Source organism: Podarcis tiliguerta (assembly GCF_965153285.1).
Source record: "Podarcis tiliguerta genome assembly, chromosome: 16".
In the NCBI taxonomy this organism is placed as follows: Eukaryota; Metazoa; Chordata; class Lepidosauria; order Squamata; family Lacertidae; genus Podarcis; species Podarcis tiliguerta.
The window spans coordinates 30939406-30962104 of record NC_139549.1 but is presented as its reverse complement, the minus strand read 5'-3'; the positions used below and the strand labels follow the sequence as shown (position 1 = coordinate 30962104).

Sequence of the window (22699 nt, the reverse complement as noted above, 5' to 3'; positions counted from 1 at the left end):
ACAGTGGAATTGTTTACCTTGGAAGGTGGTGGACTTACCTTCCTAGAGGTTTTTAAACAGAGGTTGGAAGGCCATCTGCAAGGGATTCTTAAGCTGTGATTCCTGCATAGAAGATGGTTAGACTAGACTCCCAACCCTTCAGTTATACGAGTCTTTAAATATAGTTATTATATATACTGCTAGAAAACAGAGGTAGATGTCAGGGTGGAGAAACATCTCCTGCCAGCAAGGTAAAGCATGTAACGGATCGATAAATCATCAATCAACACCCAAACATCCATCCTGCCTGCGGAACTGAATGAAGCGAGGAAGAATAGAAAACTGGGGCATAATGCAAATGCTGACACTGTGGACATACACGAGCATTTGAAATCTTGTTTCTCCCAACTAGTTTTTGGTGCTGTTCCATAGCGGGTGGAGGCGGAATTAATTGTTCTTTAATTGCAGTGGGGTGATAGGGCTTGGCTTCTTACGCACACCCTGCCATGCTTATCCCGCGGCTAACCTCTCTGAAGATTGAAGATAAGCTTCCGAGTTTGTTCCTAAGAATGGGTGAGACTGTCACATATGCAAGGCCTGTGCCACAAAGCAGTCAATCTGGACTAGTTGGATTTGGCCCTGCTCTGCTGCCTCCGGTGGAGCTAAGTCCAGGGCCTAATGTGTCCTAGTTTTGTATTCAAATCCATCTTTGTTCCATCCTGGCACTCAAACCTTGATGGCCCAGGAACATTTCCCAGGTCAGATGGACCACCTAGCCCAGCAGAGTTGACCCTGGATGGCAGGGTTTCTTGCAAAAGCCTTTCCCATTTCCTGCTACTGGGTCCTCCTTTTAATTTTTTTAAACTGTAGAAGACTGTGATGAACCTGGGACTTTCTTCCTTCTTCTCGTCACATTGAGCCAAGATCTGTTGGCTCCTAGCAATCTTCTCCTTTTTGTTTTCATTTAAGAAGTGTTGGATAGCATCTCTGCAAATCCAAGCGAATCCCTTAGACACATTTTATTTTCTCATGGCCGTATAACATGCTTCCCAGGATAACAAATCATTTTGTTTTGAGTGAGCAAAATAATCCTTTTTTGAAAGAGACAGAGAATCCAGGAATTGGCATGTATATGGAACATCCAGGTTGACTGTTCATCCGAGATTAAAAGGAAACGGCTGGAGTTGTTATCTCAGAAGGCTTTCATTCATCCTTCTAATTGTCTCCCTCCTTGGCATATGACACCTCCTTCGCTCTTGCGCTTGGCAGTGAGTTCATGGATTTGGACTCTAAAACCTCAAAATGTCTGGGGCATTGTGGAAAAAGTGGCCTACCTCGGACCGATTTGTGTTTTTCTTTTCTCCGTGTTCTGCTCTCTGTTTTTGTTTTATATAAAATTGACATTGGAGAAGCCTCTTTTCTCAATTTAACAATTAAAGGACCCAGTTGTTTCCTCTTCCATTCATGGAAGAAAAGCTTTTTATAGCAAGTTTTTCCATTTGCGATCGCACTTCCTTGCGAGACCTCCATCCTCCCCAAACAAAACGATCGGAAACTTTCTCTCGCATTCCTAAATGTTGGGTCTGCTCATAAAAATTACTCCCTTTCCAGCTTGGAGACTTATCTTCTGGTGTGTTACTTGTTGCTTATTTCCCTGTATCTGATTTATTTTTCAATGCAGAGCTTTAATGAGTTTACAGATTGGAATGGGTAGACTTGTACAAACCCATGCTCGGTTGATCTTCTGAATATCCAAGATTTATTAGCGGGGTGGGTGGGGGTGAAAATTAATTGGTTTGCCTTTCCAAAAAAAAAAAAAAAATGTATTTGTCTTACATAACCCCATTAAATTTACTGTAATTAGTAATTATTAAAATTAGTTGATAGGTTAATTAGGATTCTCCCTGTAGGGATGAACAGCTAGGCACATTGCCTTGACACCCATGAGCCAGTTCAGTTAAAAGGCAGCACTTAAATCACATAATTTGTAGGCTCTTCTCCCATCTGTGAACCAGGAAAGTGCCAGCTGCTACAAGGCAGGCATAGGCAAACTCAGCCCTCCAGATGTTGTGGGACTCCAGCTCCCATCAGCCTCAGCCAAAATTGCCAACGGTCAGGGATGATGGGTGCTGTAGTCCAGGAACATTTGAACAGGGTCTCCAGCTGGTTTTTGGACTGCAGCGCCCATCATCCTGAGCTAGCAGGACCAGTGGTCAGGGATGATGGGAATTGTAGTCCAAAAACAGCTGGAGACCCAAGTTTGGGAAACCCTGATCTAGAGGGCCACAGGTTCCCATCTGTGCCATAAGGGTGTGAGTGAGAAGTCAGGGCCTGGCTCTATGAGGAGTGGCATGCATTGCACCATGGCAAATGAGAGACCTTGAGGACTTCCTGATGTCCCTGCCTGATCCCTGATAAATAAGAGCAAAGCATTTTTCCACTTGCATAATGGAGATGTTTTCTGCTGAGGCTCCATAAAACTGCTGTTGGGAAGGTTTATTTAGGTAGCGTCCTTAATTGCAAGTAGCAAAACTGCGGTGGAAACTTTGAATCTATCATTAAGAGTTTAATCACGCTTCCTCATGCTCCAGATCCAGGAGATCAAATGTTTACATCTTCATCTGTCAGCCAGCTGCATGGCGAGTTATTGCAGCATGTTTCTTAAGTGTCACTTTCTATTAAGCAACGTTTCAGTTTGGTTCGCCAGTTGTTTGTAGCTCTGGCGTAGTTATGTGGTGGGTGTGGAACCTTTAACGCAGCCTAGGTTGAAATTCTGTGTTTCTGCATAGAGGGGTGTTGGCAGAGGGAGCTAGCCGTCTAATCTGTGCTGCAGTGCCCCCTGCCCGGGTGGCCAGAAGTGGTACTGCAGCTCATCTCTCTTGGCTCGCCTCCCCTTGTTTTTGCCTGATCTCCAGCTGCCAGCCTGCCTTTGCGCTAGGGTGGCCACTAAATGCATCACCCCCAAAAGAGGAGAAAAGGAGGCAGATTTGCATATGCTAATTTTTATATGCAGGTGCAAACTAAGAAGCTTCAAAAGAGAACTGAGAAGTTAAAGAAATCTCACCATAATGGGAAAAGACAGTGACTGGGTGAGCCCACATGCTTGCTTAGTCTGTTGCTCACTGTTGATGGAAAACTTTATTTATTAAATTTAAATACAGCACATAAAAAGTGCTTTTGAAAGAAAGTGAAGAAAGAAGGGGGGGAAAGGATTTTTTTTGATAAAGACCCCTGCTCTCCCTTCGTAGAGTTCTTCATCTTTAAGCCGGAGGAGACAGCTCTTCATTTCTTGCCTGGCTTCCCAACACGGACATTGCTGCAAGTAACCGAGAAGGGCAGGCTGGGCGAGAGTGTCCTATGGGCTTTGCCACTGCACTAGCCCCCCTCTCTCTTGGTTACCAGCCACAACCTCCATATTGGAAAACCAGCTAAACAACCCCCCCCCCTTCCCTGCTGGTCTCTACTAATGACCGAAGTTCTGCTTCGACCGTGTTACTGTCTCCGATCCTGCTGTGTCCTCCGTGTTGGGTAAGCACCAGTGCCTGATTTACGTATAAGGTAGACAAGCTATAGCTTAGGGCCCCACTCTCTTGGGGCCCCCCAAAAAAATTTCAAGGAAAAAACCAAACTGGATGTACAATTCCAAAATATAAGATAAAAAAAACAAATAAAATAAAACCTACATACAGCAACAGTGTTGTGTAGGCTCCTATGATGTAAGTAATGGGCCCTGCCTGCTAGCCTACTCCCTAAAATATCACTGGTTTGCTCATTTCTATATATAGGGTGCCTACATTCTGCATGTGCAAATGGCTTTAGATACCTAAAGGTAAAGGTAAAGGGACCCCTGACAATTAAGTCCAGTCGCAAACGACTCTGGGGTTGCGGTGCTCATCTCGCTTTAAAGGCCGAGGGAGCCAGCGTTTATCTGCTTCACAGACAGTTTTTCTGGGTCATGTGGCCAGCGTGACTAAGCCGCTTCTGGTGAAACCAGAGCAGCACATGAAAACTCCGTTTACCTTCCCGCTACAGCGGTACCTATTTATCTACTTGCACTGCGTGCTTTCGAACTGCTAGGTGGGCAGGAGCTGGGACCGAACAACGGGAGCTCACCCCGTTGCAGGGATTTGAACCGCCGACCTTTCTATCGGCAAGCCCTAGGCTCAGTGGTTTAACCCAAAGTGCCACCCACGCCCCTTTAGATACCTGTTAGGTCCATAAATTACCTTATAGCATATATGCAACACAAAAAACAGCGACCATTTGTTGTTGACAAAGGTCAGCTGGACATATAAAGGGCCCCATTACCCTTACTAGCTTAAGGCCTCATCAAACCTAAATCTGGCCCTAGTCTGCACGGCCATTCCTTTTCCCCCTCCCAGAGTAACAGCAAAACAACTGATTGCTAGACTTTTCTTTATGGATTGACTAATCAAGGCGCGAGCAAGCACATTTTGTGGCTTCCGTATTTGGGCCTTTTTTCAGAGCTCTGTGCAGCTGCATTCTGCCACATTGCCCCTCTACTCCTTAAAGTCTTGATCTAGGCCTGGGGTCAGCAAACATTTTCAGCAGGGGCCGGTCCACTGTCCCTCAGACCTTGTGGGGGGGCCAGACTATATTTTGGGGGAGGGAAATGAACAAATTCCTGTGCCCCACAAATAACCCAGAGATGCATTTAAAATCAAAGCACACATTCTACTCATGTAAAAACACCAGGCAGGCCCTACAAATAACGCAGAGATGCATTTTAAATAAAAGGACACATTCTACTCATGTAAAAACACACGGATTCCTGGACGGTCCGCGGGCTGGATTTAGAAGGTGATTGGGCCAGATCCGTCCCTGGGCCTTAGTTTCCCTACCCATGATCTAGGCCAATCACGAATATTTCAGAGAAAATCTTGCTTGCTGACGATCATTCCTTTTTAATGAAGTTTAATAGGGCATTTAGAAGGGCCTTCTCAGCAGTGGCGCCCTCCCTGTGGAACGCCCTCCCATCAGATATCAAGGAGATAAAAGAACTACAAACTTTTAGAAGACATCTGAAGGCAGCCCTGTATTGGGAGGTTTTTTAATGTTTGACGTTTTATTATGTTTTTATATGTGCTGGAAGCTGCTCAGAGTGGTTGGGGAAACCCACCATCGCCTCTTGTAGCAGTTTCAGGAGCTGGGGTTCTCACAGACAGAGGGTGGCATGATTGTTGCTTCTTTGTATGCAAAGGAGGTTGCAATTAATGAGCTTGAAGTTGGTTTGCGTGTCGCTGAAACGTTTTTGGTACCACCGCAGCTTAATGAATTACGGGGAATGTTTCATTTTTCTTTTCTTGTGCCAAAAAAGCATAACAAATCCAAAAGCCCCAAATGCATCTAGGAGCACTAGCTGAAAACTTTGGGGTGTTTGAGTAGGTGTAATAAGATCACATAGACACATTCCATACCAAGGCCCTCCAGGGAATTGCAAATCTAGCAGAACTAGCAAAATACCTAAAAAGTTCAGCCCCCATAAACCAGCCAAGTTCCATAAAGATTATATAAGTGTGTGTGTGTGTAATGGTGGCTTCTACAAAGGCAATTAAATGCATAGTTTATAGCTAACGCCCAAAATATCCAATTTACTTTTAAAAAGGAGTTGTGTTGCCAAATCATAAATGCAGACCAATAAGCAAACAGAGCCAAAGTTTGTTGTATCTCTAATCATCCCCCCAAACCCTATAAGACAGAGAGGTCTATAGAGGAAACCTATAGGGCAGGAGTGACGGAACCTGTGGCCCTCCAGATGTTCTGCGGGAGAATATTCAGACTGATGATTGTGAGCGCCAACATGCCCTACAGCAGCCTTCCTCAACATTGTGCCCTCTAGAGGTGGTTGAATGATAAATCCCTTCATCCCTGATCCTTGGCCATGCTGTCTGGGACTGATAGGAGTTTGGTACCCTGACAGCTTTTCCTGGTCGTGTGGTCAGCAGGACTAAACCGCTTCTGGCGCAATGGAACACCGTGACGAAAACCAGAGCGCACGGAAACGCCGTTTACCTTCCCGCCAGAGCGGTACCTATTTATCTACTTGTACTTTGTGCTTTCAAACTGCTAGGTTGGCAGGAGCTGGGACAGAGCAACGGGAGCTCACCCCGTCGTGGGGATTTGAACTGCCGACCTTCTGATCAGCAAGCCCAAGAGGCTCAGTGGTTTAACCCACAGCGTCACCCGCGTCCATAAATTACCTATAAATAAATATAGCCCGCAATGTCAGGTTTTCCATTTCATTCATTAGTCTGGTCAGGTTAAAAGCAAATATATCTAATTATTAGTTTTAGGGGATTATCTGCATATATGTCTCTTTACCTGTGCATTTTGCTGGTATAATTATTGAGCATTATTTTCTGGGTGGGGGCGGAATCTCTATCATTGTTAAATGCATTTTTGTTTCAGAATTATTATTATTCATCCTCCCTTCATCCTAAGATCACAGGGCAGGTTACAACCTAAGAACACAATATTAAATTATGTCTCATGTAATTTAATGGGAACATATAGTTTTGGAGCAAGACCAGGTAAATGATCATAGGATTGCAGACTCAGATCTCATTGAAAAATCATTGAGGCTTAAGTGAGGCTTAGTTTTTTTGCACTGATTTGAAATGGCAAGAAAGCATAAGTAACTTAGACTGAGTTCAGTCCATTCATGAGGTGGGGGGGGGCAGTTTGCAAGCATAAACTCCATACATTGATGTGGGGGGGAAACTTCCCTAACCTCACTCAGAAAGAATGTATTACAAGATCTAATGTGCTTGGCACAAAGTACAACCATAAACCCTTTACATGAGGAATTTACATGTCCATAAAATTTTGCAATAGATCTCCAGTTATTCAGTATATAATTATTTGTCTCAAGACTTTTTAATATTTGAGGGCACTAAACAATAAGCATTTTTTTAAAGGGCCTCTCCTGCAAAGCACATGAATAATGTAATCACACATAGTTCCAGTTCTACAGAAGCAGGAGTCCATTTATGCACTGTTTTACCTACGAAGAAATAGCCATTATATAGAAAAATACACAGGTCATAATGTAAGAAGGGTGGTCTTGTTCTGTGAACGAGCTTTGAGCTCATCCCCTCTGCCCTCCCCTCTCTTCCTCTGTTGCAATTTCGCGGAGGAGATTGGAGGCTTTTGCTTCCGTTTTAAACCAACGCGGGTCAGTCTTTGTTAAGATTTACTGTAACCAAACCAACTTCAGACTCGAGTTAGTTAGGCTGGCTTGTTTCAGCAAAACTATACAGTCGTACCTTGGTTTTCAAACAGCTTAGTTCTCGAACGTTTTGGCTCCCGAACGCCGGTTTGCAAACTATTTTTGGAAGCCGAACGTCTGACGGGGCTTCCGACTGGCTGCAGGAGCTTCCTGCAACCAATCAGAAGCTGCGCTTTGGTTTCCAAACGTTTTGGAAGTCGAACGGACTTCCGGAACGGATTCCGTTCGACTTCCGAGGTACGACTGTAGTTGAGTTCAATCATAATTTAGGGTGTGAGCATAACAGTCAACTATGGTTAATAAAAAATGGAAGTGAAAACCTCCAATCCCCTCCACACTCATATGGAGGAGGGAGTTTGTGAATTAGAGGCTCATTCATTTAATGATATTTTATTCTTATGTTTGAATGCAGCCAGTGGTGGACTAATCCATGGGCGTGGGGCAGAAGGAAAACAAACCCAGAAAACACTTCCTCCTAGACAGGAAGAGCCATAAATAGTTTCCTGTTTGTTCCTCGGGCAAATCGCAGGGTGGTACTCATGGCTCTGATATGTTTCACTGTGTGCATCAGCTCTGGCTCCTGGCTTCCTTTCTTGGATTGAACCTTCCCCCACCCCCTGGAATAGCTTCTGGATTTTGACACCCTTGACTGATGCCTACAGTTCAGTTTGGGTGACCCAAATCTCCTGCCTAAGAGCCTGGCTCTCCACTGCCAGTCAGATTGGACCAGTGGCGTAGCGTGGGGGGGTGCAGGGGGGGCCGGCCGCACCGGGCGCAACATCTGGGGGGGGGCGCGCTCACACTCGCAGCTCTCTGCCCCTACCTGGCTCACTCACTCTCTCTCACTGCAGTGCTGGCTGTGCGAATCCGATCCAAGCCGCCGGGTCGCCGCCCACTGTGGAGGTGAGGTGCCAGGCGTGCGGTGCGGAGAGAGAGAGGGGGACAATCTGGGGGAGGGACAGTGCAGCGGGGGGGGCACAAATTACTTGCCTTGCCCCGGGTTAGGGGGCGCAAATTACTTGCCTTGCCCCGGGTGCTGACAACCCACGCTACGCCACTGGATTGGACAATACTGGGCTGGGTGGACAAATTATCTAACTTTTGTAAGGCAACTGTGCTGCAGGGGTCGGATTCTGCACATGATTTGTTATGCCTCTTGCTTTCCAAAGGCTCCTTTGCTCATCCAGCTTGTTTCTCTCATCTAGAGCAGAGCAGTGTCTTTCAAGGAAGTTCCCGTCTTGCCGACTCTAGGGGAGTTCTGCAAACTTTTTTGTAATGGACCTCGTCGGAAGGACAGAAAGATAGGCAGGGGGAAAGGGAAAGGACAGAAATATCACTGGAGAAGGGACACATCAAAATATGGTTTTCTCATACAGTGTACCTCGGGTTACAGACGCTTCAGGTTACAGACTCCACTAACCCAGAAATAGTACCTCGGGTTTTGCTTCAGAACTTTGCTTCAGGATGAGAACAGAAATCGCGCAGTGGCAGTGGAAGGCCCAATTAGCTGAAGTGATACATCAGGTTAAGAACAGTTTCAGGTTAAGAACGGACCTCCAGAACGAATTAAGTACTTAACCCAAGGTACCACTGTATCTTCCCTGGCTTCACGCCTGGCTTTAGGCGGGTAAAAGAAGACAGTGGTTCACTTCTGGCCTGCTGCAATTTGGCTTTATTAACGAAGACAACATTAAAATGTGTTATGAAAAATTGTTCTGCAAAAGCAGGCACGTTAGGCAAATTTGAGTACCAAATGTATATATCAGGAGAAATGCACACTGAAAAGAGGGCTTTAAAAAAAAAAAAAAAAAGGAAAGAGGCATCGAAATGCATAGAACTGAACTTAAGATTTGCAGAATGAGAAACTGGGAGAAACTTGACAGGCGAGCCCATTCCCAGTAATCATGCTACTTAATTGCCTTTTGAAGGACACATTTTTTATTATTTTTATTTGCCAGCAGTTGACATGGAGTTTGTTTATTTATTTTCTTGCCTTTAGATCCTGTCTTTTATCCAATGAGCTCAATATAGTTCTCCCCGCTCCTCATTTAATCCCCACAACAGCCCTGTGAGGTAAGTAAGGCTGAGAGGCAGTGACCACAGCCAAAGGTCACCCAGTGAGCTGCATAGCTGAGTAGGGATTCGAACCCAGATCTCCCAGGCCCTAGTCCAAAACTTTAGCCCCTGTGCCACACTGGCTGTGATGGAGTTGCACTTTACTTCAATTTTGTAGTCAAAATATTGGCTACGATCCTGCGCGCAGTTAAGCACGCTTTAGCTTATTGATTTAAATAGGCTGAAGAACACCTACCGTATTTTTCGCCCTATAGGACGCACCGGCCCATAGGACGCACCTAGTTTTTTTTGGGGGGGGGGATCAAGGAAATTTTTTTTATTCCCCCCCCCCCCAGGTTTGCACAGCCATCCCCAAGCTAGAAGAGGGAGACGGAGCGCTCCATCTCCCACTTCTGCCTTCAGGGACAGCCTCTCTAGCCTCCGTGGGGCAGTGGCTTGCCCTGCTGTCCCCCGAGTTTGTGGGGCTGGCGGGGGGGGGGGGAGAAGCAAGCTTGCTTCTCTCCCCCCCCCCCGCCAGCCTCCAGATCAGGTCGAGGAATAGTGGGGTGGCGGCGCTGCGCCTCCCCGCTGTCCCCCGAGCTTTTGGGCTGCAGGCTGCTGCCCGCAAGCTTTGCGAGCCCGTGGGACCTCCCACCGGGCTTGCAAGACTTGCGGATAGCTTCCTGAAGCCTGGAGAGCAAGAGGGGTCGGTGCGCACTGACCCCTCTCGCTCTCCAGGCTTCAGTGAAAGCCTGCATTCGCCCCATAGGACGCACACACATTTCCCCTTCATTTTTGGAGGGGAAAAAGTGCATCCTATAGGGCAAAAAATACGGTAACCTTGCTGAATTGTGGTTCTCTCACTGCCTTAAAGTTTTCGTCTGCGTGGGTTGTGAACGTGATCCGTGCGGGAGGCACGTTCGCAACCCACAGCACCGCGTCTGTGCATGCGCGGATTGCGATTCGGCGCTTCTGCGCATGCGCGAGCACCGAAACCCAGAAGTAACCCATTCCGGTGCTTCTGGGTTTGGCGCGGTGCGCAACCTGAAAACAGGCAAGCTTGAAGCGTCTGTAACCCGAGGTATGACTGTATTTTGATTATGTGTGTATCATACAATAACCACAGCAAAAATTCTTCTCAGTTGTTCTTTTTTAAAAAATCTTCAGCCTCTTTGCCAGCTTCTAATCAGTTGTCTGATCATCTCTTCCTGCACATGAATGTCTAATTTACATGAGATGGTGAAATATGAAAGACAAAAGTTCGAAGAGCTACAAAGCCACCTTTATGCATTCTAAGCAGACACATTCAGGCCCCTTCTTAAGAAAGGAAGAGGGCTGTGTTTTTTTTGGGGGGGGGGGGGGTGGAGGAGAGAGGAAACAGGACTCTGGTTGTATTATAAATGCAGCATCATAAAAAAAAGAAAGATTAAATTTCTGGCCTTCCATTGTCTTCAGCCATAGTTTCCCTGCTGATGGGAATATTTGAACCTCCACGGGGGGAAAAATGCCTCTTGCACTAAATGAAGGGTGTGGGTTGTGTGTTTCTGGTGCTGAGCACAATGCAAAGGTCAGTTTGTGATGGTTCTTGCCTCTCCTTTTCGCATGAAGTTTGTGTGTACATGAATGCATCCCTGGAATTCCACCGTGGGATCTGCCATCTTTTGAAGCCGCTGCTAAAATTACGGCCTCGCTTCTTCCAAAGGCGGATACTGATAGAAGATTCAATGAAATCGAAGGCCGCTGGTCTGGGCAGTGTTGAAAGATACCTGGCTATGATACTATTTCTGATTTAATAATGCGGACGAGAGGCTAGCCCTTTGTAATAATTAGGACTAATTACTGAAGAGGTGTTGACAGATGGGCTAAGAGGAAACAAACTGCCTTTATCCAGTAGCTTAGAGTCGGATTACTAGGCTTGTGTTATCTGTTTCTCAGAAAGTAGACGCTTCAATCATTCACTAAGTCTTCAGAGGGAGGGAAAAGGGATCCTAACAATATACAGGATTTGGGGCGAAGCTATGAAATAAGTCTTTGATTCAGAAATGGCTAAATTAATCCCCTTTCCGTAAATTGTCGCGGGGTTTGTTTGTTTTTTTAAGTTTGAATTACAGATGGAGAATCTGATTCGGAGGACTTGGAATGAAGTCAACCAAGTATCAATGGCTTGTCTTGGTAGCGACTGTGGCAGTTTGTGGATTAAGCAGTGGCTCCCCCCCCCCCTCTCTTTCCTGTTATGGTGACAATAGCAATTTTCTCTCCCCTCTTTTTTCCCCAGGTCCTGCTCACTGTCCCCTTTGAAAAATCAAAGCTACCTTTAGAATTTTCGGCTCTTCCTTTGGCATTTTGGCAAGTAACAGTTTGGGTACCGACAGTGGTAATTGGCAAAGAAATAAGGAAAGTATCCAAAAGAGGTACACACCAAAATAAACAATTTAGAAAGAAGGGGGGGGGAATGTGATCCCAGGGCAGAGAGAATAAATTTTAGCAATAATTTCTATTTAATAAATAGCAACAACAAAGTAGGAAGGCAATATTATTATTATTATTATTATTATTATTATTATTATTATTACACCCCGCTCATCTGATTGGGTTGCCCCAGCCACTCTGGGCAGCTTCCAGCATATACAGAAACATAATAAAACAACAAGCGCCCTCCCATCTGATGTCAGAGACATAATAAAGAGCTACACAACTTTTAGAAGACATCTGAAGGCAGCCCTGTATCAGGAATGTTTGACATTTTATTACGTTTTTATATGTGTTGGAAGCCGCCCAGAGTGGCTGGGTCAACCCAGCTAGATGGGTGGGGTTTAATAATAATAATAATAATAATAATAATAATAATAATAATAAACAACTTCCCTAAACAGGGCTGCCTTCAGATGTCTTTTGAAGGTTGCATAGTTACTTATTAGGGACCCGGGTGGCGCTGTGGGTAAAAGCCTCAGCGCCTAGGACTTGCCGATCGAAAGGTCAGCGGTTCGAATCCCCGCGGCGGGGTGCGCTCCCTTCGCTCGGTCCCAGCGCCTGCCAACCTAGCAGTTTGAAAGCACCTCCAGGTGCAAGTAGATAAATAGGGATCGCTTACTAGCGGGAAGGTAAACGGCGCTTCCGTGTGCGGCTCTGGCTTGCCAGAGCAGCGATGTCACGCTGGCCACGTGACCCGGAAGTGTCTGCGGACAGCGCTGGCCCCCGGCCTCTTGAGTGAGATGGGCGCACAACCCTAGAGTCTGTCAAGACTGGCCCGTACGGGCAGGGGTACCTTTACCTAGTTACTTATCTCCTTGACATCTGATAAACATAAAATAAAAACATTACCACCAAACATTTAAAAACATTAGACAACCTGGGCACTGGTCTTTCAAATCTAGGAGCCATATGGTTTGTTTCACAATCTATATGCCAAAACTGGGGAAACACTGACCTGGAGATACCATGATCACAAAAAGTGGTTTTCCCAGGGTGAGACTCATCCATTGTATTCCAGGTGTGCTGACCCTTGAGATTTCCCCAAATGCAGGAAACTCGACTGCATAATTTGTCATAGTTGCTCGACTACAACTCCCATTATTCCTGATTGTTTTCCATGCTGGCTGGGGCTGATGGGAGTTGGAGTCCAACAACACCTGGAGGGCCGCATTATGGCTATATGTGTTTACTTGGAAAAGTACCTCCAGATTGCTTCTGGACCACTCAAGTCACACTGCTTTTGTCCCACCTTCTCAGTATTTGTCCATATAACAATAATTGTCTTAATTGCGCTAATCCGCTAATAATTGTCTTAATTGCGCTAATCCGCTAATAGGGTTGCTTCGCAAGACGAAAAAACCGCTAGACGAAGAGACTCGCGGAACGGATTCTTTTCGTCTTGCGAGGCACCACTGTATATCTTGTTAGCAGATACAGTACAGTTTGTTGTGCTGTGTTTTATTTTTTGTCGTATTGCACTTATTGTAAAATCTAATAAAATATTATTTTTAAAAAAATAGAAAATAGTTCACTAAGATACCTACAGGTTACCAGGTGACAGAAGGAACACAAACTTTTCCACTTCTTATTTCAGACAAATGTCTTGGGCTACAATCCTAGGCCCACTTACCTAGGAGTAAGCCCCTTAGAACTCAAAAGGCATGTATAAACTAAGCAACTCTCCAGGATTTCAAACGATGACCCTCTTAACAGATGCCATTTTCCAGCAGCTAACCAATCTTGACCCTGTTAGCTGCAGATAAATCCCATCATGATGGATATTAGAGACGTAGATTTCAATTATTAATACCTTGCAACAATGGAGGCATTTAAACTAGTGTTTTAAACATTTATAACGGTTTCATTGTGCGGTAAACTTGGTCATACTTTGATCTGGAATCATAGAATCATAGAGCTGGAAGAGACCACAAGGGCCATCGAGTCCAACCCCCTGCCAAGCAGGAAACACCATCAGAGCACTCCTGACATATGGTTGTCAAGCCTCTGCTTAAAGACCTCCAAAGAAGGAGACTCCACCACACTCCTTGGCAGCAAATTCCACTGTCGAACAGCTCTTACTGTCAGGAAGTTCTTCCTAATGTTTAGGTGGAATCTTCTTGCTTGTAGTTTGGATCCATTGCTCCGTGTCCGTTTCTCTGGAGCAGCAGAAAGCAACCTTTCTCCCTCCTCTATGTGACATCCTTTTATATATTTGAACATGGCTATGATATCACCCCTTAACCTCCTCTTCTCCAGGCTAAACATGCCCAGCTCCCTTAGCCGTTCCTCATAAGGCATCGTTTCCAGGCCTTTGACCATTTTGGTTGCCCTCCTCTGGACATGTTCCAGTTTGTCAGTGTCCTTCTTGAACTGTGGTGCCCAGAACTGAACACAGTACTCCAGGTGAGGTCTGGAGTACTCCAGGTGAGGTCTGACCAGAGCAGAATACAGTGGCATCTAGATATTCTGGTTTGAGCTAATAGCGCTGATAAAAGTCCTTAATAAATTTGGTTGGAACACAACATGATCTGATTATCTGATGAAAGATTGACAGTGCAGTTCCTGCCAGCTTGACAGTGCAACACAATAAGGGGACTATTCAGAATGCATTTGGAGGCTGATGGTTCAAGTTCAGGTACCGGAGGAGGATTTGAAATTCAGGAGATGGCAAACACTTTTAATTTCACAGTGACTTTTTGTACCCGGTGTAGAAATAACATTTCCCAGTCTCTTAACGATGGTTTGGAGAACTCTGGAACTTACAGGCTTCCTCCCTCTCCTCCCCTCCTTTCCAATGCAAACGTTTCTGTTAAGTTGTGGGTGAACCTATCAGACGACACAGCGATTCTTCAAACAGCTCTTGTTTATTCACAGGCCAGAACAGAACTGAACTGAAGGGTTCAGCCAGCCTGCTTATATAGAGCTCCAGTACAACGCAACTGTAACCATTTTCTGTAACTATCCAATCACTGAACGTCACTTTCAATCCCTTATTTGCATATGTGGACCTGAGTGAAAACTATCTCTAGTATCCCCCTGCTGGCCCAGGGTGAGAACTTCAGTACATAACAGTTTCCCATCCCTTTCAAACTCAACCATGGTGCAGTGATTACTCTCTGCCTTGGTGTCTCAGTCAGTAGAGCAGGAGACTCTTAATCTTAGGGTTGTGGGTTCGAGCCCCATGTTGAGCAAAAGATTCTTGCATTGCGTGGGGTTGGACCAGAAGACCCTTGTATTCCCACCCAACTCTATGGTTCTATTATTCTAATGCTAAACACAGTTCACTTGAAACCAGGGTCATAACCCACTGATGAAAACAGGTCTTCCTTGTAATTTTGTTTTGCCTTGGTTTTCTCATATCTGCATCTTTCTATATACCATCAGTTGAAGGTGGATACCCCTCTCTGTTGCAATAGTGTGCACTGGAAGCAAGATGTGTTTAGTAAACATACCAAGACAGGAGGTGTTTTTTTTAAAAAAACTAATCCTTTTTTGTGGGTGGGTGGGGGGACGTTCATTAAATTTCTAAGCAAATACCTTTAACACAGGTGTGTCCAAAGTCCGTTTTGGGGGCTTAATCCGGCCCACCCGTTGGTTTATTATGGCCCCTGTGGCAGTTTATTTCCTGGGATAAAATCCTAAGAAAATAAAAAAATATATATTTTTTAAATATATAAAACAATTTTTTATTTAAAATATTTAAAATATATTTTTTTAATAATAAAAAAGCTCAACAACAATCCTTCATAAAGTTCAACAACTTTGGTTCATCCTTTGGTTGGCCCTCACGGCCCTTCACTTCATCAAATCTGGCCCTCTTTGAAAAAAGTTTGGACACCACTGTTTTAACAAATCTCAAGGCACTTTAAAACAAATTGTGTGCACACAGAGAATAATTCCTTAAAGGAAAGACAGAAACAGTGAAATGTGTGTAACCTAGAAATATCTCAGCGAACAGCAGGAAGCTTCCTTGTACAAAATCAGAATACTGGTCCATTTAACAGTATTGCCCACTCTGACTGGTAGCTGCAGTCCAGGATTTCTGGCAGGAGCTTTTTCATTGCCCTATGCGCAGATGCCAAAGATTGAACCTATGCAGTCAAGGATTTGTAAAGAATGGCCATAGCTCAGTCTCATCTCAATTTTATCTTGTATGCAGGAGGTCCCAGGTATCTAGGGACTACCCCTTCTTTGCTGGAGTTCAGATAATACTATGCGAGATGGACCCAGTGGTCTGCCTCTGTGTGAGGCAAAGTTCCTATGTACCTTTTCAATCCTTACATCTCTAAGGAAGGTTTTGTGTGGTCTTTTTGGCCAAGACACAATTAGATTGAAATGTTGCAAACAAGCAGTATAAGGTCTTCAAGTCTGAACCTCCTGTCTCATTAAAAGTAGAAGAGGACAGGACTAGGTCCGTCACTGTGTGCCTTTGGGAATAAACGAGAAATGTTCGAAACCTTTCCTTTATTTATCTTAAGTGCGATATCATCACAGAGACAGGTATGGCTGGAAACATTCCAGACTTCTGATATTATAGAAATTACCGTATTTTTTGCTCTATAAGACTCACTTTTTCCCTCCTAAAAAGTAAGGGGAAATGTGTGTGCGTCTTATGGAGCGAATGCAGGCTGCGCAGCTATCACAGAAGCCAGAACAGCAAGAGGGATTGCTGCTTTCACTGCGCAGCGATCCCTCTTGCTGTTCTGGCTTCTGAGATTCAGAATATTTTTTTTTCTTGTTTTCCTCCTCCAAAAACTAGGTGCGTCTTGTGGTCTGGTGCGTCTTATAGAGCGAAAAATATGGTATTATAAAAATAAACCCGTTTAACATTGATACCCCCTTCCCCCCCCCCCAAGGGGATGAGCTTCATTTGTAGCACGCTTTAAACTCTGAAGCTCTCCATCTTTCCGATCTTATTGTACAGTCGTACCTCGGAAGTCGAACGGAATCCGTTCCAGAAGTCTGTTCAACTTCCAAAACGTTTGGAAACCAAAGCGCTGCTTCCGATTGGCTGCAGGAAGCTCCTGCAGCCAATCGGAAGCCCCGCCGGACGTTTGGCTTCCAAAAACAGTTCGCAAACCGGAAGAGTCACTTCCGGTTTGCGGCCTTCGGGAGTCAAAACGTTCGGGAGCTAAGCTGTTCGAAAAGCAAGGTACGACAGTATATCCACAACATAGGTTCCACCTTGAACAAATTATTGGGGGACCTGGCTGCCCACGCTTGTCCCAACTCCCCACCCCACTTCTTCTACTGCGCATAACTGAGCACAGGCCTCCCCCCCTCTTTCTGTTTCTCTTCGCTCGCCCACCTCCCCTCTCACCTGCTCGCCTCTCCTACTGGCCTACCTGCCTCTCCCCAGCTGTCATGGCTCAGACGCGCTCGGAAATGTCACCGAAAACCAGGAGCCAAGGTGGGAAAAGAGGGCGGAACCAGTGGTGTGCGGTGCAGATTTTCGTAAGGGAACAGTTAGGGTCCGAGGCACCAGCTTGCGAGGGAAATTCGGGGGGGGGGTGTCCTGATGTCCCTTTCATGAACATCGCACCTCCCTCCCTAAGCTGGGCAGAGGCTTCTCAGGTTTAATACTCTAAGTTACCAGGAACATTTAGGGGACTTGCCCAGTCCACTGACCGCACACCACTGGGCGGCACCCGGCTGGAGGGGAGACGGCTGCCCAAGGGAGAGAGGGAGGCACCAACTTGCAGAAAATGTTGGGGGGGGTGGCCTTCCTAAATATTTTGTTGGGGAGGCCAAAGGGGCCAGCACCCCAAAAGAGTTTGGTGCCTGTGATCCACAGCCATTTATAGGCTGGGTATTTGGGGAGAGAGATTGGTTAAGTTCAGCATTATTCACGTAAACCAGGCATAGGCAAACTCTGGCCCTCCAGATGTTTGAGACTACAATACCCATCATCCCTGACCACTGGTCCTGTTAGCTAGGGATGGTGGGAATTGTAGTCCCAAACATCTGGAGGGCCGGAGTTTGCCTTTGCCTGACATAAACAATAACCTCATGCTAAGCAGAAAGCAATTTCTCCTTGCTTTTTGGACGCGGGTGGCGCTGTGGGTTAAAGCCTCAGTGCCTAGGGCTTGCCGATCGAAAGGTCGGCGGTTCGAATCCCTGCGGCGGGGTGCGCTCCCGCTGTTCGGTCCCAGCGCCTGCCAACCTAGCAGTTCGAAAGCACCCCTGGGTGCAAGTAGATAAATAGGGACCGCTTACTAGCGGGAAGGTAAACGGCGTTTCCGTGTGCGGCTCTGGCTCGCCAGAGCAGCGATGTCACGCTGGCCACGTGACCCGGAAGTGTCTTCGGACAGCGCTGGCCCTTGGCCTCTTTGAGTGAGATGGGCGCACAACCCTAGAGTCTGTCAAGACTGGCCCGTATGGGCAGGGGTACCTTTACCTTTTTAAGCAGAAAGCAATTTCTCCTTACTTTTTGGACCTTTAGAGATTCCAAAACCTTGCTTATAAGAAAATGTGGCCCACATCTTTGCTCGAGCCGAAGCTGGCGCTAGTAAGACCCATTAAGTACCTATCAAAAGGATTTGTTTTGTTTTTTCCTGCCTGGGTTGCAAATAGGCAGCTTGGGTAAATGGTGTGCATTCTTAAAGGAGTTAGGATTTTGGTACGGGGCCCATTGTTCTTCTTCAGGTTAGAAATGTGTTTTCTTTCTTTAAGGACGTGCTTTGCCGTTTTGAGAGGAAGAGAGCGATGCGAGGTTGTCTATCATGTCTCATGTTCTTATGCCCCGTGGGTGGGAAAGCAAAGTAACAGAACAGACAAATAAATAAATGGGGTGTTGAAAGTGGCGCTCTGTGAGTCGAGGGGCGTTGCGCAACCACATTGCAATCAGCTTAACGTCTTCCACTGGTGAAGTGCCAGAAGTTACGATAATGTTACACCAAGGCTGGATTAATTAAAAGGTAATTAGAAGGGAATAAATCGGGCGCTCGTAAAAAAAAGTTTGTCATGGGAAAAATATTTGTCTAGGATTAATTAGGTTGCAAACGAAGTGTAGCTTCAAATTGCTGAAAATTATAGCGTCCTTAATTGCAGTGCGGGCTCGATTAATTTCAGATATTGTAACAACATGATATACTACTCTTGCTGTCATTTCCCCCTCTCTTTATTGTTTTTCATTGTGTGTGTGTTTTTAAAAAAGCCTGCTCTTTCAAATGAGATTATTTCAGGAAACGTCTGCTAAAATGACTGGAAGGTGTTTAATTAAACCTGTGCTGTCTAAGGACGTTCTTAGCTAGATCTTGCTGTTGGATACATGAGGCTTTGTGCTTGCTGCTGCTGCTGCACCCCTAATTAAGGGGGCTGGGCCGACTGATCTCTAGCTGACAGATGACTCTGCGTGGCTGAACGGGAAAGCCTCTCGAAAGTAACCTTTGCAGTGGTCCTTGGCTTATCAATTTTCTGCTAGATTGCCATGGTTTATCAAGTGTGCAGGGCCCAAATGCACTTCTAAGCTGTGAACGCCAAGGCACAGATCCACCCTCAACTCTCCCCCCCCCCCACTTAACATTGCACATTTTTGCATTCTTTTAATTTTCTAATGAGATGAGCCATTCAGTGGCGTAGCGTGGGGGGTGCAGGGGGGGGCCCGGTCGCACCGGTCGCAACATCTGGGGGGTAGGGTTAGGGGGCGCAAATCCACGGGTTAGGGGGCGCAAATTACTTGCCTTGCCCCGGGTGCTGACAACCCACGCTACGCCACTGGAGCCATTTTCCTGTGAACTTCTTTTAGCTCCCATCCACACGGTTCTCATTTAAGGGATTAGATGTGCTTGTTTGGGGCTGATCCCCACAAGCACCAATGGCTAGGTTGGTTCTGTGAATGAGTGGGGGTTGTGGGGGAGGCATCCTCTTCTTCTTCTGTTGTTGTTGTTGTTGTTGTTAGCTTTTTTTTTTTTAAATGAATTTTCCAAAAAGAAGCAAACCCAGTGAATTTTCCAAAAAGAAGCAAACCCAAAAAATTTTATTGTCATTATTTATTATTTGTATCCTGCCTATCAGATTGGGTTTTCCCACTTATGGGAAACTGTGTCTAGACTCTCAAGGGCTCCAAAATGGCGCACAGGAGCTCTCATCGCTGCCACGCTACCCCACTCAACAGCTGTTGGGTGGGAAGCTGCGGGCTCCCTATGTAAGCGCATTTCGCTCATGCGCGCTGCGGCCTGGAACATAAAACCCGTGTAATTGAGGCGTCGCCTGTATAAAAACAAGGAAACTAAAATATAGCCAAAACAATACATTCTGTGCATAAGGGGAGGAAACAACTGGAGGTCAAGACCAGACCAGCGCTCAAACATTCAGCCAAATAAATCTGCATATGGAGTCCACATATCTGAGAACTTCCCATCTTCCTTATGTTTAAGGACATCTGCCATCTCATAAGCTGCCAGCTGAGTTTTGTCTTCTGTCCATTGTACATTGCGTGGGGAGGAGTGGGGCAGACCTCTCAAGCATTAAGGTGCTTGAGTGTCCTTAATAACCAGTTAAATTGCCCCACTCTCAGGCTCCAGAGGAACAGTACATAATGCAGTAGTACAGTGCAGAGGGTGCCCTTTTGTCTATGGGGTTTACTTGCCTGGTTTTATATCCCATGATAAAGCTTAGAGGCACCAAGCATGAAATCAGCTGAGAAGATAGAAGCTAATTTCAATGGGGAAAGTATTTTAAAAATACCCACAAAAAGCAATCAAATGTCCTTAAAAACTCAAGAACAGATTTGCCAACTGCCTGAAAAAAGACTGAAGGTTCCAGGTGGAGTTCCATGCTTTAGGTTAGGAGTCAGGAGTGAGGGGAGCCTGTAGCCTTCAAAATGTTCCTGGACTGCGGCTGCCATCATCCCAGGCCATCAGCGAATTTTGCCAGGAGCTGATGGGACTTGGGAGTTTAGTAACATCTGGAGGTCCAGAGGTTCTCCAGCTTTGCTTTGGGGGACTACCTCATCCTGGTGGTTCCATAATGAACGTGATGTGGCCACTGATAGACTTCTCCATGAATTTTGTCTAGTCTGCTTGTGAGCCATGCAAGTTAGTGGCCGGTCCCACTTCTTTACATGCGCTTTGTGAAGAAGTACATTTCCCCTCCACCTGCTCTGAACCTCCCACCAGTCAATTTCATGGAGAACCCCAACTTCTCAGAGAGGGGAAACCAATTGCAAGCTCAGGACCCAGCGGCTAATGCATTGTTTTTCTGCCTTGCCTGTGTTTGACTCCTGTCTGCTGGACCATTTCCCAGCTGCGGCTTGTGAAGCTATGCCTTTACATGCGTTAACATTCACATTAAATAGATGTCCATCCTTGGGAAGAAAGTGGTGCAAAATCAAGCCCTGTGCCTTTCGGAATTAAATTATTGTGGGGTTTGTTTTAGTCTTTCTTCAATTTCATCCTTGCATTTTATCAGGGAATTTATGGCTTCGTAAAACAGAACAGCTGCATTTCTCTCTCTCTCTCTCTCTCTCTCTCTCTCTCTCTCTCTCTCTCTCTTCCTCCCTCGCCCCCCCCCCAAATAAGCTAATCTACAAAGTTGAACCTGTGTAGGAAAAATAAAGTCTCCTTAACTTCAGCTGTTTTTCATGCTGCATTTTAATGTTACATATTTCAAAGCATACGCCAAATGTGAAACTCAGCTATGTTTCAATCTCTCCCTTCTCCCCACTCCCACCCCCCGCCGCAGTTTTTTGGGGGGACATTTTCGTCTTGCCGTGCTATTTGGCTGTCTTAGAAGACTTTGCTTTCAGTGCCCAAAATGTTTTACTGTGTTCGGAAAGGTCAACCAGCTGATAGCTGAAGGCAAATGTGTCAGAATGAAAGACTGAAAAAAAATTATCACTGTGACACACCGGGAGTATTAGAATGATGAATGTTTATGTTAATATATGGGGTGTACATATTGATTAATAGCACTTTTTTGTTTCACTGACTAAAATATATAAATGGCAATGAGATCCATATGCTAACTCGGTGTCCTAAAAATAATTACCATCACTCTTAGTTTTGCTCCCATGCTGAATACGTGTTTTCATATGGAAAATAGTTATAGTTGAAATTTCACAACACACAGATGGAAGCATTTGAAAGTGATCCTCAAGGCACAAGCTCAGATTCCAATTTTTCTGAAAGTCACATTTGATACAGCGTGATTTTCCTTATAGGACATTAGTTACCCAAAGTAAAATACTCTATTTTTTATTTTATTTTTTTTTATTTGCCTGTTTGTGGTCAGTGAGAGAGGTGACTGAAAAAACGTAACTTGGTCTCATATCTTGCTGTTTTAAACTCACAGTTTATTTGATTCAATCAGATGTCTTAGATTCATGCAGACAATCCTCTAAACCATGGTTTAGAGGAGGCTTCCTTCAGATGTTTTGGATTACAGCTCCCATCATGCCTGACTGTTATCCATGCTGATGGAAACATCTGCAAGGCACCAAGTGAAGTAGGATCAGGCATGTGATATGGGTTCATATGTATCCTCTAGTATGTCGATTTCTTGTTTCGTTTAACCACAGTTTGCTGTGGCATACTAATTAGGCAAACAATGGTTAACACTCAGCATGGTTTGGAAGCAATGCCAGGTAGTGCTAACCATGGTTTCCCCAGACTGGCCCTGGTTAAGTGGAGTGTGGCTGTAACTTTTACTCTGGTTTGCATAAATGTGTTTAATTGCTTCCTGCCCCTGGTCTTCCATATAGGGTGGAGCTGCTGATGGATGTTTAAATGAACAGAAGATATGGTCATTACAGCCTGTCTAGTGTCTTGTTTTAAAATGCAGGGTGCTGGCAGCATTTATTGTTTCCAGGCTGTTTAAAAAAATACATTTGGTCAATCAAGACAGAGGTGATGACAAGTACAGAGTAGCAGCTATTATCGTACAGACGGATGATAAAAATCGGCAATCTCTTGATGACATTCTTAATGTCTACTTAAAACTTCC

At 45.3% G+C, this 22699-nt stretch overlaps 1 protein-coding gene and 1 long non-coding RNA gene across 5 annotated transcripts in view; both read left to right on the top strand.

Annotated features, from left to right (window-relative positions):
* LOC310666933 overlaps window positions 1-22699 on the top strand; it is a 256212-nt gene that overhangs the window by 32354 nt on the left and 201159 nt on the right. The gene's annotated exons all lie outside the window — the stretch shown is intronic.
* Window positions 1-22699, top strand: part of GNB1L (G protein subunit beta 1 like) — an 87454-nt gene that overhangs the window by 11144 nt on the left and 53611 nt on the right. The window lies entirely within an intron of this gene.